Source organism: Neomonachus schauinslandi, chromosome 8 (assembly GCF_002201575.2).
Source record: "Neomonachus schauinslandi chromosome 8, ASM220157v2, whole genome shotgun sequence".
In the NCBI taxonomy this organism is placed as follows: Eukaryota; Metazoa; Chordata; class Mammalia; order Carnivora; family Phocidae; genus Neomonachus; species Neomonachus schauinslandi.
The window spans coordinates 115,890,674-115,904,657 of NC_058410.1; the positions used below are offsets into that span (position 1 = coordinate 115,890,674).

Genomic DNA, 13,984 nt, shown 5'->3' on the forward strand with positions numbered 1-13,984 from the left:
GCTCCCTGCTCAGCAGGAAGCCTGCTTCTCCCTCTGCCTGCCATTCCCCCTGCTTGTGTTCCCTCTCTCGCTGTGTCTCTCTCTGTCAAAAAATAAATAAATAAATAAATAATCTAAATAAATAAACTTTTAAAAAATTTCTATTTTTTTTTTTAAGATTTTATTTGAGAAGGAAAGAGAATCTTAAGTAGACACCACACTGAGAGTGGAGCCCGACTCGGGCCTCGATCTCACAACCCTGAGATCACGACCTGAGCCAAAAATCAAGGGTCGAATGCTTAACTGACTGAGCCACCCAAGCGCCCCAAATATTTCTACTTCTACATACGCTCCTGGGTGTGTTCACACACGGGCATTGCTCTACTCTCTACGAGCAGGTGGGCCAGACACACACAGCCTCTGAGGTTTGACGTTGGAAATGGAATTACTGGAGAAGCTCACTTTCTATGTCGTGTGCCTCTAATGTTTTCTGTCATCAGAATGAGAAATTAAAATACCGAAAAATATGTGTGTGGTTGTTTACTAACCACTAGTTACTCGTATCTTTTGTATGCAATGTTTTCAGGATGAGGGCTCAATTCAGCTGATCTTTCCATACATTTATTTCTCTTGAAATTTAATTTTGACACACCAGGTCCACATGGTATATAAAGCACAGAGTAAAAACAATTTATTATATTTTTGGCTAAAGGAAAGTTGTAGAAAAGTAATTTCTATCCAATCAAATGGGCGTTGTTAAAAATTAAAGCCTAGTTCTAATGGGATTGCTGAAAAGGGTGTATGATCTTGGAATATTTAAGAAGTATCTATTTTGTTGCCCGCTGGTGTACTGATGGCAAAGTTTTTTCTAAGTGATGTTTATTTGCGAGTTGTGAAGAGAGGGGAGTGTCCCACAGTCCCTTGGGGACCCATCTTCAGGAGTGGAGTGGACTTCATAACCCGGGGTTCAGCATGGCCCAGAAGGGATGCTCTGGCACCCCGCTCCCCTCCTGACACCTGGCACTCAATGTGTAATCTGAAAAGAAAAACCAGGATAGTTCCTATTGCATAGACAATCAAGGAGGAAAATCCCTGAAATGCTTTTTCAAAAGCAAACTCTGCCTCGCTCTTCCAGTTTCTTTGATCCTGATTCTATTGTGCTATAAACTGTGACATATTTGCATTCAAATTTTATTGTTAAGAAAGGCAATTTCCTCCCCATCAAAATACCATCCACTTTTTTCAAAGAAATGGAACAAATAATCCTAAAATTTGTATGGAACCAGAAAAGCCCCCGCATAGCCAGAGGAATGTTGAAAAAGAAAAGCAAAGCCGGCGGCATCACAATTCTGGACTTCCAGCTCTATTACAAAGCTGTCATCATCAAGACAGCATGGTACTGGCACAAAAACAGACACATAGATCAATGGAACAGAATAGAGAGCCCAGAAATGGACCCTCAACTCTATAGTCAACTCATCTTTGACAAAGCAGGAAAGAATGTCCAATGGAACAAAGACAGTCTCTTCAACAAATGGTGTTGGGAAAATTGGATAGCCACATGCAGAAGAATGAAACTGGACCATTTCCTTACACCACACACAAAAATAGACTCCAAATGGTTGAAAGACCTCAATGTGAGACAGGAGTCCATCAAAATCCTAAAGGAAAACACAGGCAGCAACCTCTTTGACCTCAGCCGAAGCAACTTCTTCCTAGAAACATCGCCAAAGGCAAGGGAAGCAAGGGCAAAAATGAACTATTGGGACTTCATCAAGATAAAAAGCTTTTGCAAAGCAAAGGAAACAGTCAACAAAACCCAAAGACAACCGACAGAATGGGAGAAGATATTTGCAAATGACATATCAGATAAAGGGCTAGTATCCAAAATCTATAAAGAACTCATCAAACTCAACACCCAAAGAACAAAGAATCCAATCAAGAAATGGGCAGAAGACATGAACAGACATTTTTCCAAAGAAGACATCCAAATGGCCAACAGACACATGAAAAAGTGCTCAACATCGCTCGGCATCAGGGAAATCCAAATCAAAACCTCAATGAGATACCACCTCACACCAGTCAGAATGGCTAAAATTAACAAGTCAGGAAACGACAGATGTTGGCGAGGATGTGGAGAAAGGGGAACCCTCCTACACTGTTGGTGGGAATGCAAGCTGGTGCAGCCACTCTGGAAAACAGTATGGAGGTTCCTCAAAAAGTTGAAAATAGAGCTACCATATGATCCAGCAATTGCACTACTGGGTATTTACCCCAAAGATACAAAAGTAGGGATCTGAAAGGGTACGTGCACCCCGATGTTTATAGCAGCAATGTCCACAATAGCCAAACTGTGGAAAGAGCCAAGATGTCCATCGACAGATGAATGGATAAAGAAGAGGTGGTATATATATACAATGGAATATTATGCAGCCATCAAAAGGAATGAGATCTTGCCATTTGCAACGACGTGGATGGAACTGGAGGGTATTATGTTGAGTGAAATAAGTCAAACAGAGAAAGACGTGTATCATATGATCTGACTGATATGAGGAATTCTTAATTGCAGGAAACAAACTGAGGGTTGCTGGAGTGGGGGGTGGGGTGGGAGGGATGGGGTGACTGGGTGATAGACACTGGGGAGGGTATGTGCTCTGGTAAGCGCTGTGAATTGTGCAAGACTGTTGAATCTCAGATCTGTACCTCTGAAACAAATAATGCAATATATGTTAAGAAAAAAAAAGAAGAAGAAGGTAGCGGGAGGGGAAGAATGAAGCGGGGGAAATCGGAGGGGTAGACGAACCATGAGAGACGATGGACTCTGAAAAACAAACAGGGTTCTAGAGGGGAGGGGGGTGGGAGGATGGGTTAGCCTGGTGGTGGGTATTGAGGAGGGCATATTCTGCATGGAGCACTGGGTGTTATGCACAAACAATGAATCATGGAACACTTCGTCTAAAACTAATGATGTAATGTATGGGGATTAACATAAGAATTAAAAAAAAAAAAGAAAGGCAATTTCCCCTGTTAGAGGTGCCCTTCTGGGGGAACTTCTTACAGGGGCCCCCACCCCCTGCACCCGCTGCTTGATAACAAGCCTTTTTGAGGGGTGGCATTAAAGACCTGGGCCTAGACTGAGCCTTGGAGCGCAGAGAACATTCCTTAGTCATCTTGGTGACTCCAGCACTAGGTGTGAATGAATGAGAGGCCTGTGGGGCTTTCACGTGGCCCTCAACCCTGTGCCTGCTTCTGGGGGGAGCTGGGCTTTGCAGTCTGCCCACCCTGCTCTTGAACTCTGGCTCAGGGTGGGAGGGGAGGTGGCCGGCCCCACAAACCTGGGCGGCAGCTGGCTCCAGCGCCCTGGGTCAAGGAACAGTGAGGGCGCCCGGGATGCAGGGGGTGGGGGAGCTGAGAGCACCCCTGCCCCCTGACCAAGAAGCAGGGGTGCAGGGAGGCTGGAAAAGAGTCCCGGCCCAGGGAATGGGAGAGAGTTTACGGCGCTGGGAGGACAGGCAGGAAAAGGTTTCCATTCCTTGAGGAAAAGGAAGGAGAGAGCCTGGTTTTAAAATACCTCCCGGCCTCCGACGGAGGAGGGGGGGCTGGGGCGCGCGGAGCCGCCCCCAAATCGTAGGCAACACAGGCATCGAGCCTCAAGCCTCGGGAGAAGCAGGTTTATGAGCTTTGAAACCCTCTAAGATGTGAGAGATAATATCCATAAAATCCAGGATTGCTAGAAAGCCACAGACTTGCTTCTCCAAACTGCTGAAAATAGAAAGTAGGAAGTGAAATTAATAGCGCTGGGGATGAGAGGGAAACCAGGCCATGTGTGCGTATCTTCAAAGCGAGAAAACAACCCCATCTTAAGAGCACATTACATTCCAGGTGCTGAACCAAGCCATTTCCACTTATTATTTCATTTAATCCTCATAAAAGCCCGAGGAGATAGGTCCTACAATCTTGTGTTATCAATGAACTTCTCTTAGGTTGGGTAACTGGCTCCAAAGTCACAGAGCTGAGCCGTGTTCTAGCGGACTCAAGAGGATGGATTTAATCACTGTGCCCGTAGCTTTGGAACCTTTTCCACAAAGACCCACAGTAAGAGACGGATTTTAGATCTGAACCCAGCACACATGCATCTAATATATAACTGAAAGGAGAATTTCATAAAACAGCATGTACCCTTACCACCCACAGCGCTCTCTAATATTTTCTATTCGTTCTGTTTTATTTAAAAGGAAATGCTAGTCAAGACCTAGTAAATACATTTCCTCATCCATTAATGGGACAGGACCCCCAATGGCCCCTGCGCTTGGAGAAGCACTGCATTACCCCCTCCTGCCAGTGGAGGGGGGTACACTGGACCCAGAAGAGGGCTTTACCAGGCCCCCCTAAATTGCTGGGCTGGAGGGTAAATACCTCCCTGGATAAACAGTGCAGACTGTAAGATCCTCTGGAATCTCTTGGTCCTGATGAATTACACCCCAGCACCGTACGAGAACGAGCCTCACAGACCTTGCAGGAAGTGCTGCAAATGAGACTGGCAGTGACTTAGGAACAAATAATTCGTAAGCCGTTATAAAGGGGTACGGCGTGCCTTCGTGAGGAAGCCTGCACGCCGGATCTCTGTCCTGTTTGCAGTCCTTGCCCGGCGCTGCAGACACGGTGCGCGGGAATTTCAGCAAAGCGCTTGGCTGATTTCCTGAAAGCCCGCAGGATAACTGGGGAACCGAAGGATGGTTTGTGGCTAAGTACACGTATTCTCGGCGGACTGCCTGTCCCAAATAGGGCTCAAAAGAGACAATCCATGAGGGAGTTCTTTGTAAAAACAAAAGCACTCAGGGGCGCCTGGATGGCTCAGGTGGTTAAGCATCTGCCTTCGGCTCAGGTCATGATCCCAGTGTCCTGGGATTGAGCCCCACATCAGGCTCCTGGCTCAGTGGGGAGCCTGCTTCTCCCTCTCCCTCTGCGTCTCCCACTGCTCATGCTCTCTCTATCTCTGTGTCTCAAATGAATAAATAAAATCTTTTAAAAAAAAACGCAGAACAAGTGGAAATGATCATTTATAGATTTAATTGCCTCTGCCTCCTCCATGGCGGTGTGAGCCCTGAGAGGGTGGAGGACTTGTTTCCCCGGCCGCCTTGCGTCCCCAGCACTTAGCCCACGCTACGCCATTTAGTGGCTCCTCAAGGACTCTCGGGGAATGTTATCATTAATTAATCAATATCTGCCTGAAAGAGGATGCCAGGGTTCAGACCTTCGACCTCTCACGGTCCACCTTCTCACGGGTGACACGGGGGGAGGCATGGATGACATATTTACCAAAGTTTCAGGTCGCCCCCAAAACTGGGACAGCCAAAGCACTGGATGACAGAATCGGGGTCCAAAAATAACTTAGCAGCCTGGCATGGTGGGCTGACTCAAGATGAAAAATAATGACGATCTGTGTTCTGCCTGTAGGTCTCAGACTTAGCTTGGGGAGCCCAGGATGAGGGGGGCTAGGGCCTCACAGCAACACGCGTCAGGGACTCGTGGCTTTTATTGGAAGCTAACAAATGAGGCAGCGACGTGGCAAGGTCGCCAACGCTGCAGACTTAACCTGTGCAAATACAAGCTTAGTGAACAGTAGAGGAAGGTCGGAGCCCCTCTACTTCATGCAGGTCAAATGACACTGGGAGACCTGGCTTTGAATGATGAAGGGTCATGGTGACACACTGCAAACCTTCCACAGGTGACTATGTTGAATACCTGTAGGATACCTGTTGCGTAAAGCCCTCCAGAAAGGGGGCGCCTGGGTGGCTCAGTTGGTTAAGCGACTGCCTTCGGCTCAGGTCATGATCCTGGAGTCCCGGGATCGAGTCCCGCATCAGGCTCCCTGCTCAGTGGAGAGTCTGCTTCTCCCTCTGACCCTCCTCCCTCTCATGCTCTCTGTCTCTCATTCTCTCTCTCTCAAATAAATAAAATCTTAAAAAAAAAAAAAGAAAGGTATTGACTGGCTAGATAACTCAGCAGGAAAAGATGTTATATGCAATTAACACAGAATTAACATCTAGAGTGTTTAAGGAACACCTTCACATCAACAAGAGAAAGGCAGGAAAGAGTGAGAAAAGAGGGCACAGGGAATGAGCGGGCACTTGGTTGGAGAGGAAATTGGAAATATTGCCAATCCCAGGCGAGTCTGTGATTCACCTCTAATCAAAGGATTGCAAATTAAAACAACAGGACTCTCTGATAATAGCAGGAGAACTCTCTCCCGCAACCCTCCTGCTGAAACAACTAAAAAAAACTGGATGGAGTGTTGAAAGGAGCCTCTGTAAAGAGCTGACAAGATGGGACAGCATCACTCTGATGGGCACGGGGATCAAGGAGAAGCTGCTCTCTTCCTGAGGACCTCTGCCCACTAGCGGACGGTTGAGCTCTCCTCTTGATGGCCTCTTGAGATGAGTGTGTCTCCACCACAGCCCCGCGGGTGGGAAGTCTAACGGGAGACCCCATTCCTCCCAATAAGCCAGGTTAAGGGTAAACCGGAAGTGGGCCAGTCTGGGAGATCACAGCCTGGCTCTGTCAGCGCAGGTGACCCTGGGTATCCCAAGCCTTGACTTAGAAAAGCTCAGCGCTGGCAATGCCCCCAGGCTCTTGGAAGCAGCAAACACAAATGCTCTGTGGAGGAGATTACCTTCCTTCTGAATTATTCCTACGAATAAGACAACAACCAGCATGTCGTCAAAGATAACTCAGGAAACAAGGAAATCAGGCTCCAGCCCGCTGCCCTAGAAGCCCAATTTCTGCGGCTGCCAGACTCCACGTCTGACCGCTGGGGTCCAAGGGAGTGTGTGGCCCCAGCACCCGGGGGTTGTGTGAGTGTGTGACAGTGTGTGACCCCAACATGCTGGAATGTTCTCCCTGGCCGAGCTGGTCAGGTTTTGTGATAATCTTCTAACTTTAAAAAAAAACACGTGGGTGGCACCTGGGTGGCTCAGTCGTTAAGTGTCTGCCTTCGGCTCAGGTCAGGATCCCAGGATCCTGGGATCGAGCCCCGCATCGGGCTCCCTGCTCTGCAGGAAGCCTGCTTCTCCCTCTCCCACTCCCCCTGCTTGTGTTCTCTCTCTCGCTGTGTCTCTCTCTCTGTCAAATAAATAAACAAAATCTTTTAAAAAATAAAGAAATTAAAATTAAAATGAAAAAACACGTGGTTGGGGGCACCTGGGTGGCTCAGTTAGTTGAGTGTCTGCCTTCGGCTTGGATCATGATCTCAGGGTCCTGGGATCGAGCCCCACATCGGGCTCCCTGCTCCGCCGGGAGTCTGCTTCTCCCTCTCCCTCTGTCCCTCCCCCTGCTTGTGCTCTCTCCGTCAAATAAATGGATAAAATCTTAAAACAAAACAAAACAAAAACAAAAACACATGGTTGAAGAAGGGCCACTTTTTCTAATTTGTATGAAGATGCCCTCTGGCCTAGGCGCCACCCCATGTAAAGACTCCAGATAATGGAACTATGTGATACAGATGATAAACTAAGTTTACTGTTGTAAAGAAGTAGGTTGAATATCTCCGCAGGGAATAGGAAAGTAGAAAAGTGATATGGTACATCTTAAAAGGAACCAGGTTGGACTTCTAGAAATACTAAATGCAGTAAATGAAATGGGAGGCGCTTTGGGAGCCACAGGCTTCGGTTCAGGCATGGCCAAGTCCAAGAACCACACCACGACCGCCAGTCACAAAAATGGCACAGAAAAGGCATCAAGAAACCCCGGTCACAAAGATATGAATCTCGGGCGCCTGCGTGGCTCAATAGGTTAAACATCCAACTCTTGGTTTCCACTCAGGTCGTAATCTCAGGGTCGTGAGATTGAGCCTCATGTGGGGCTCTTCACTCAGCATGGAGTCTGCTTGAGATTCTCTCTCTTATTCTCTCAAATAATAAATCTTTAAAAAAAGATATGAATCTCTTAAGAGGGCAGATTCCGAGTTCCTGAGGAACATGTGCTTTGCCAAGAAGCACAAGAAGGGCGTGAATTAGATGCAGGCCAACAACACCAAGGCCGTGCGTGCACGTGCTGAGACTATCAAGAACCTCATCAAGCCCATGGAGGTCAAGCCCAAGGTCCCAAAGGGCGGCAGCCGCGAGCTCAATCAACTTGCCTGCATCGCTCACCCCAAGCTCGGGAAACCTGCTCGTGTCCGCTTTGCCAAGGGTCTCAGGGCTCTGCAGCCCGAAGTCCAAGACCAAGGCTCAGACCAAGGCCCAGGCCGCAGCTGCGACCCCCGCTCCAGCTCCTGCTGCAGCTCAGGCTCCCAGAGGCGCCTAGCCCCCACAAAGGCTCCGGTGCAGAGGCCTCTGCCAATGTGAGGACGGAAGGACTGATGCGACCCCCGGGCTTCTGTCTGCATGGGGCTGGTGTCCTCCGTGCTATTTCAACAAATAAACCTGCGGCGGGATCTGTCAAAAAAACAAAAAAGAAATGAAAAAGTCATGGCAATGAGACAACCACTTTATCCCAGTTAGAGAGACCAAAGATAGAAAGGTGGGAAATAAGCAACACTGGCCAAGATCTGGGGAGCTGGGATCCTTGGGCAACATTAGTGGATACGTAGAGAATATGGCCCTCTGGAAAGGCACCTGTAGTGCTTTGCAAAATTGGCACGTGTGCTTACTGTCCCCTGGGTTCAGAGCTCAGAGAAACCCTTGCCCAGGCCCGTGCAGAGACAAGTGCCAGAAGGAGCCTTCATCCCAGCCTTGTGCAAGACTGCAAGCAGCTGGGATGAAAGCCTGCATGCAGTTTGCAGTGGCTTGCTTTCTTTTTTTGTAAAGATTTATTTATTACTTATTTTAGTTAGAGAGAGAGAGAAAGCACAGTGGGGAAGGGGCAGAGGGAGAGAGAATCTCAAGCAGACTCTGTGCTGGGCGCGGAGCCCGATGCAGGACTTGATCTCACGACCGTGAGACCATGACCTGAGCCGAAACAAGAATCTGACACTTAACTGACTGAGCCACCCAGACACCCCAGCAGTGGCTTTCTTAAGGCAGATGGGGAAAGAACATTTTCATCGGAAATAATTCACTCTGTAGCCTATGGAAACGGAAAGAGGAAGAAAGCTTATCTTTAAGGGGCTCTAAATAGGAAGGTAAGGTGATTTTTCATGTTGAGATGATTACAAAATTCAATTTTAACAATATTTTATTTGTATTGCTTCATAGTATTAAAATCACTTAATCAGTCTTGTTAAAGTCAAACATATAGAAGAAATCATCCAGGGCGCCTGGGTGGCTCAGTCGTTAAGCGTCTGCCTTCGGCTCAGGTCATGATCCCAGGGTCCTGGGATCGAGCCCCGCATCAGGCTCCCTGCTCTACGGGAAGCCTGCTTCTCCCTCTCCCACTCCCCCTGCTTGTGTTCCCTCTCTCACTGTGTCTCTCCCTGTCAAATAAATAAATAAAATCTTTAAAAAAAAAAAAAGAAAAAGAAAGAAATCATCCAGATTATATGATGTAGCTCTTTTAGGAAAATAAAATACTTTTATAATGTCAATATTTTTTGGTAATTTTTGTATTTTTCATAGTCTGACAAAAATAAATGCATGTCAGAATGCAAAACTAACAAATTAGCTGGACAGAGTTCATCTCCCAGTGACTCCACAATTATTTACATCCTCTATTTTTGCTAAATTTATTAACAAAATCATCTTTCCATATCCCTTTGGATACATTTGCAAAGTTAATGATTAATTTTAATTAGTTATTTAATGGTATTAACATTTTTTAAAGTCCCCATAGTAAAATGTAACCTAGAGCCAAATCTGAGGGGTGAAGATCATGTATAAAATTTCTATCAGGGTGCCTGGGTGGCTCAGTCGTTGGGCGTCTGCCTTCGGCTCGGGTCGTGATCCCAGGGTCCTGGGATCGAGCCTCGCATCGGGCTCCCTGCTCTGCGGGAAGCCTGCTTCTCCCTCTCCCATTCCCCTGCTTGTGTTCCTGCTCTCGCTGTGTCTCTCTCTGTCAAATAAAATGCAAAATCTTTAAAAAATAAAAAAAATAAAAAAATAAAATAAAATTTCTATCAAATGACAAGCACTAACTTTTGGTTGAAAGTTGATTAAATCAAGAAACCCAGACCAGCATTTTAAATAAGTCATGAATTGAATCAAGCTGATTAAAATCAGACTCCCTAACTCCAAATACTAGGTGCAGTTTATGTTGATAATATTTAAAACAGTTGATAATTCCCAAACACCCCAGCTGGTTCCTGGATGATGATCCTCAGAAGAGCTGGACAGGCAAGGGGGGCCCGCCCCGAACCCACATTCTGAGGGGACACTTGCCGTGGCCTCTCTGGACCTGGGCAACAAAGGATTGACGACTGAAATGTATTGCCACCTATTGGCTTTAACGTGTCCTGGTTTATTGATGTAAAATTGTTAATGTTTAAGTTAATTCGCAAACTCCTTATTAAGAGATTAAATTTACACTGGCTTGCTTTGTTATACTCAGAATGCTCAGATACATTTTTATTAGCTTTGGGGAGCTCCAGGGGTTTCTCATAAGTAAGATTCTTGTTAATTGCCTTTTTTGTACATAAACAAAATCCCAAATTGGAAAAATGAAAGAAAATGAAGAACGAAAATTTCTTTACTTAAAATGCAATTCTTTTGTAGCTGTATGCATTCTTTTTCCTTTTTCATTAATTATTCAACACATTTTTATGATCCGTAGGGTTAACTGGCCTGAATTAAAATTGAACTGGGAAAAAATATGTATGTAGTCCAAATGATGGTGTTTTTTTTTCCAGTAATAGTTCTGAGGAACAATGGGGTGAATTTGAAAAGCATGAACTTTATAGTCATTCAGACCTGGGTTTTAACTGGGGTCCCCCAATTAGCTATAAATTAATGACTCTGTCACAGTTTCTGTTCTGTCAAATGGGAATATCACCTCCCTTGCAGTTGTTATGAAGGTTAAAGATATGAGTAAAGTGCCTGGCACACGCGAGAAAGTGTTTAATATTATTCCCTGGTATGATTCTGGCCAGGGTTTGATGGTTTAAGTCTGTTTGTCTTGTGGGGTTTTTGTGTTGTTTGTTTTTACACATAGCATGACCTGGTGGACTGTTCTTGCCCTTCTATGTATTCTTTTCAATGTGATTTTATTTTCACCTGCACTTGAGACATATCTTCACATGAGTTCATTGATCTGATCACAAAAGCCTGCGGAGGTTGCTCCTCAAGGCCATCAACATTAGCTCACACTCCAAAATTGGAAAACCCACAAGGAAATAATCTACTATGAATGAGTGTTTACCTACATAACAAAGAGCAGGATTAGACTTTCGATCACTTCAGACAATGGAATTATAAGCTTCAAGCTATAAGTATATTAAAAATTGTTGAAATCATAAAGAATCAAAAGCATGAGAAATAACAGAATGCTATAAAAATGTTACACATCAATGGTTATAAATGATTATTATAAACTCAATGGATGAATTAAACAGATGATTAGAAGTAGCTGAGGTTAGAATTGGGCACTGAAAAGGGCGCCGGGGTGGCTTAGTCAGTTAAGCGTCTGCCTTCCGCTCAGGTCATGATCCCAGGGTCCTCGGATCAAGCTCCACATCGGGCTCCCTACTCATCGGAGAGCCTGCTTCTCCCTCTCTCTCTACTACTCCCCCTACTTGTGCTCTCTCTCTGTCAAATAAATAAAAATATTTAAAAAAAAAAGAATTGGGCAATGGAAGATAAATCTGACAAAATTATCTAAAGTGTAGCACAGGAGTGTCTGGGTGGCTCAGTCAGTTAAGCATCTGACTCTTGATTTTGGCTAGGGGTCCTGATCTCATGGGTCATGGGTTCAAGCCCCGTATCGGGCTCCACACTTAGCATTGAGTCTGCTTAAGACTCTCTCTCTCACTCTGCCCCTCCCCCCTGTGTACTTTCTCTTTCTCTCTCTCTCTAAAATAAATAAATAAATCTTAAAAAAAAAAAGTAAAACACTAAATTGAAAAGACATATAGACCCCTATGTTTATTGCAGCTTAATTTACAATAGCCAAGACACGAAAGTAGCCCAAGTGTCCACTGAGAGATGAACGGATAAAGAAGTGGTGTATATACACAGTGAAATATTACTCACCCATAAAAAAGAATGACATCTTGCCATTTGCAACAATATGGATGGACCCAGACAGTAGGATATTAAGTGAAATAAGTCAGAGAAAGACAAATACCATATGATTTCACTCATATGTGGAATCTAAAAAAACAAATGAATAAACAAACAAAAAAAAGCTGAAACAGACCCATAAATACAGGGAACAGACTGAAGGTTGCCAGAGGGGAGGAAGGCAGGGTGCTGGGCAAAGTGGGTGAAGAGGAATGGGAGAAACAGCCTTTCAGTATGGAATGAATAAGTCACAGGAATGAAAGGTACAGCATAGGGAATATAGTCAATGGCATTGTAATAGTGTTGTACGGTGACAGATGGGAGCTACATTTGTAGTGAGCATAGCATAACATATAAGTTTTTTAAATCACCACTGTACACCTGAAACTATGTAACATTGTGTGTAAACTATACTTCAATAAATATAAAATAAAAATGCCTGATGATTTAAAAAAAAAGAAATGAAGATGATCTCTATATAATCATAGATGATTTAATTCACAAAGAAGAATTAAAAATTCTTAATTGTGTGCACAAAATAATATAAACATAAGAAGCAAAACCAGAATTCTAAGGAGAAATTTATAATTCCCAATGACAATGGGTGATTTTAACATATATCTCAGAAGTATCTAGATTAGGTAGGCAAAGTGAGAACTATATAGATAAGCAATCTTGCATACAATTAGAGAATTCACATTCCTGTCAAATACATATGGGATACTTATAAAAATGGCAAAAATTGACTGTGTACTAGGGTACAAAGTAAGTCTTAGCAAATTGCAAAGGTTATTATCATATAAGACGATATGCTTAGACCACAATGCAATCAAGTTAAAAATCAATATTTTAAGAAGATACTTTTAAGATCTATAGTTTTGTAAATTTAAAACACACATGGGGTGTTTAGGTGGCTCAATCGGCTAAGTTTCTGACTACAATGCAGCTCAGTTCTTGATCTCAGGGTCATGAGTTTGAGCCCCATGTGGAGCCTACTTAAAAAAAACCCAACACACACACACACACACACACACACACACACACACACACCCTCTAGATGAGTCATACGTCCAGTAAAAGATACTACCCTAAGGGATCACATCTCGCATCTGGACAGCACCTGCAGTAGGAGTCCCATCAGATTAAGTTGACAGTAGTCCACAGTCATTTTTCTAAGATTACACTTGACTTTTGCACAGGCCAAACTGGTGAATTAAATGGGAAGGGTTAGGAATCACTAGCCCTGCTTCTTTAGAATCTTTGATGGGAGCGTCAATGTCTTCATTTCCCTCAGAGATGCAGTGTTGCTTCTGGTTTACTATCTTGGCAGGGGGTGGAGGTTCCAGAGGCTTCCACTTAACCCTGCCTACCATAATGACCCCATAATGATCCCATAGAGCCAATGTGGGGATTCTGCCAGTTGCCAAATATATCTATTCCAATTATACTGTCAGGAACCAGGGAACTAGCCACAGGGTGAATTCATGGGTCAACTGTGCCAGCTGTGAGTCACACTTGAGTTGAGATTCTATCACCTGTCCATCAAATACCCCTACTTTTGAGTGGTGGGCCACGGTGGCATTTTTAAATCCCAAGAAATTGGCATCGATTCAGAGCCAGTGTCTGGTAATCTCTGAAAGGTCTGGGTATTTCCTTTTCCTCAGTGCACAGTCACGCTAGTAAATAGTTGTGGGTTCCTTTGGGAATGCTTGCAGGAAGATTAAGGCGTTTATCTGTGGCAGTGGAGCAGGGTTCTTTCTCAAGGGAACCTGGCTTTTTGAAAGTGCTTTGGGTCTGTGCACTGACTTAAGTCTGGCAACTGAGCATCCTACTCCATTATGGTGACTCAAGATAGG

At 44.7% G+C, this 13,984-nt stretch overlaps 1 pseudogene; it reads left to right on the top strand.

The window, feature by feature from the left end:
• Positions 1 to 7,654: 7,654 nt before the first annotated feature.
• LOC110575591 lies at positions 7,655 to 8,324 on the top strand (annotated as a pseudogene).
• The last annotated feature ends 5,660 nt before the right edge of the window (positions 8,325 to 13,984 follow it).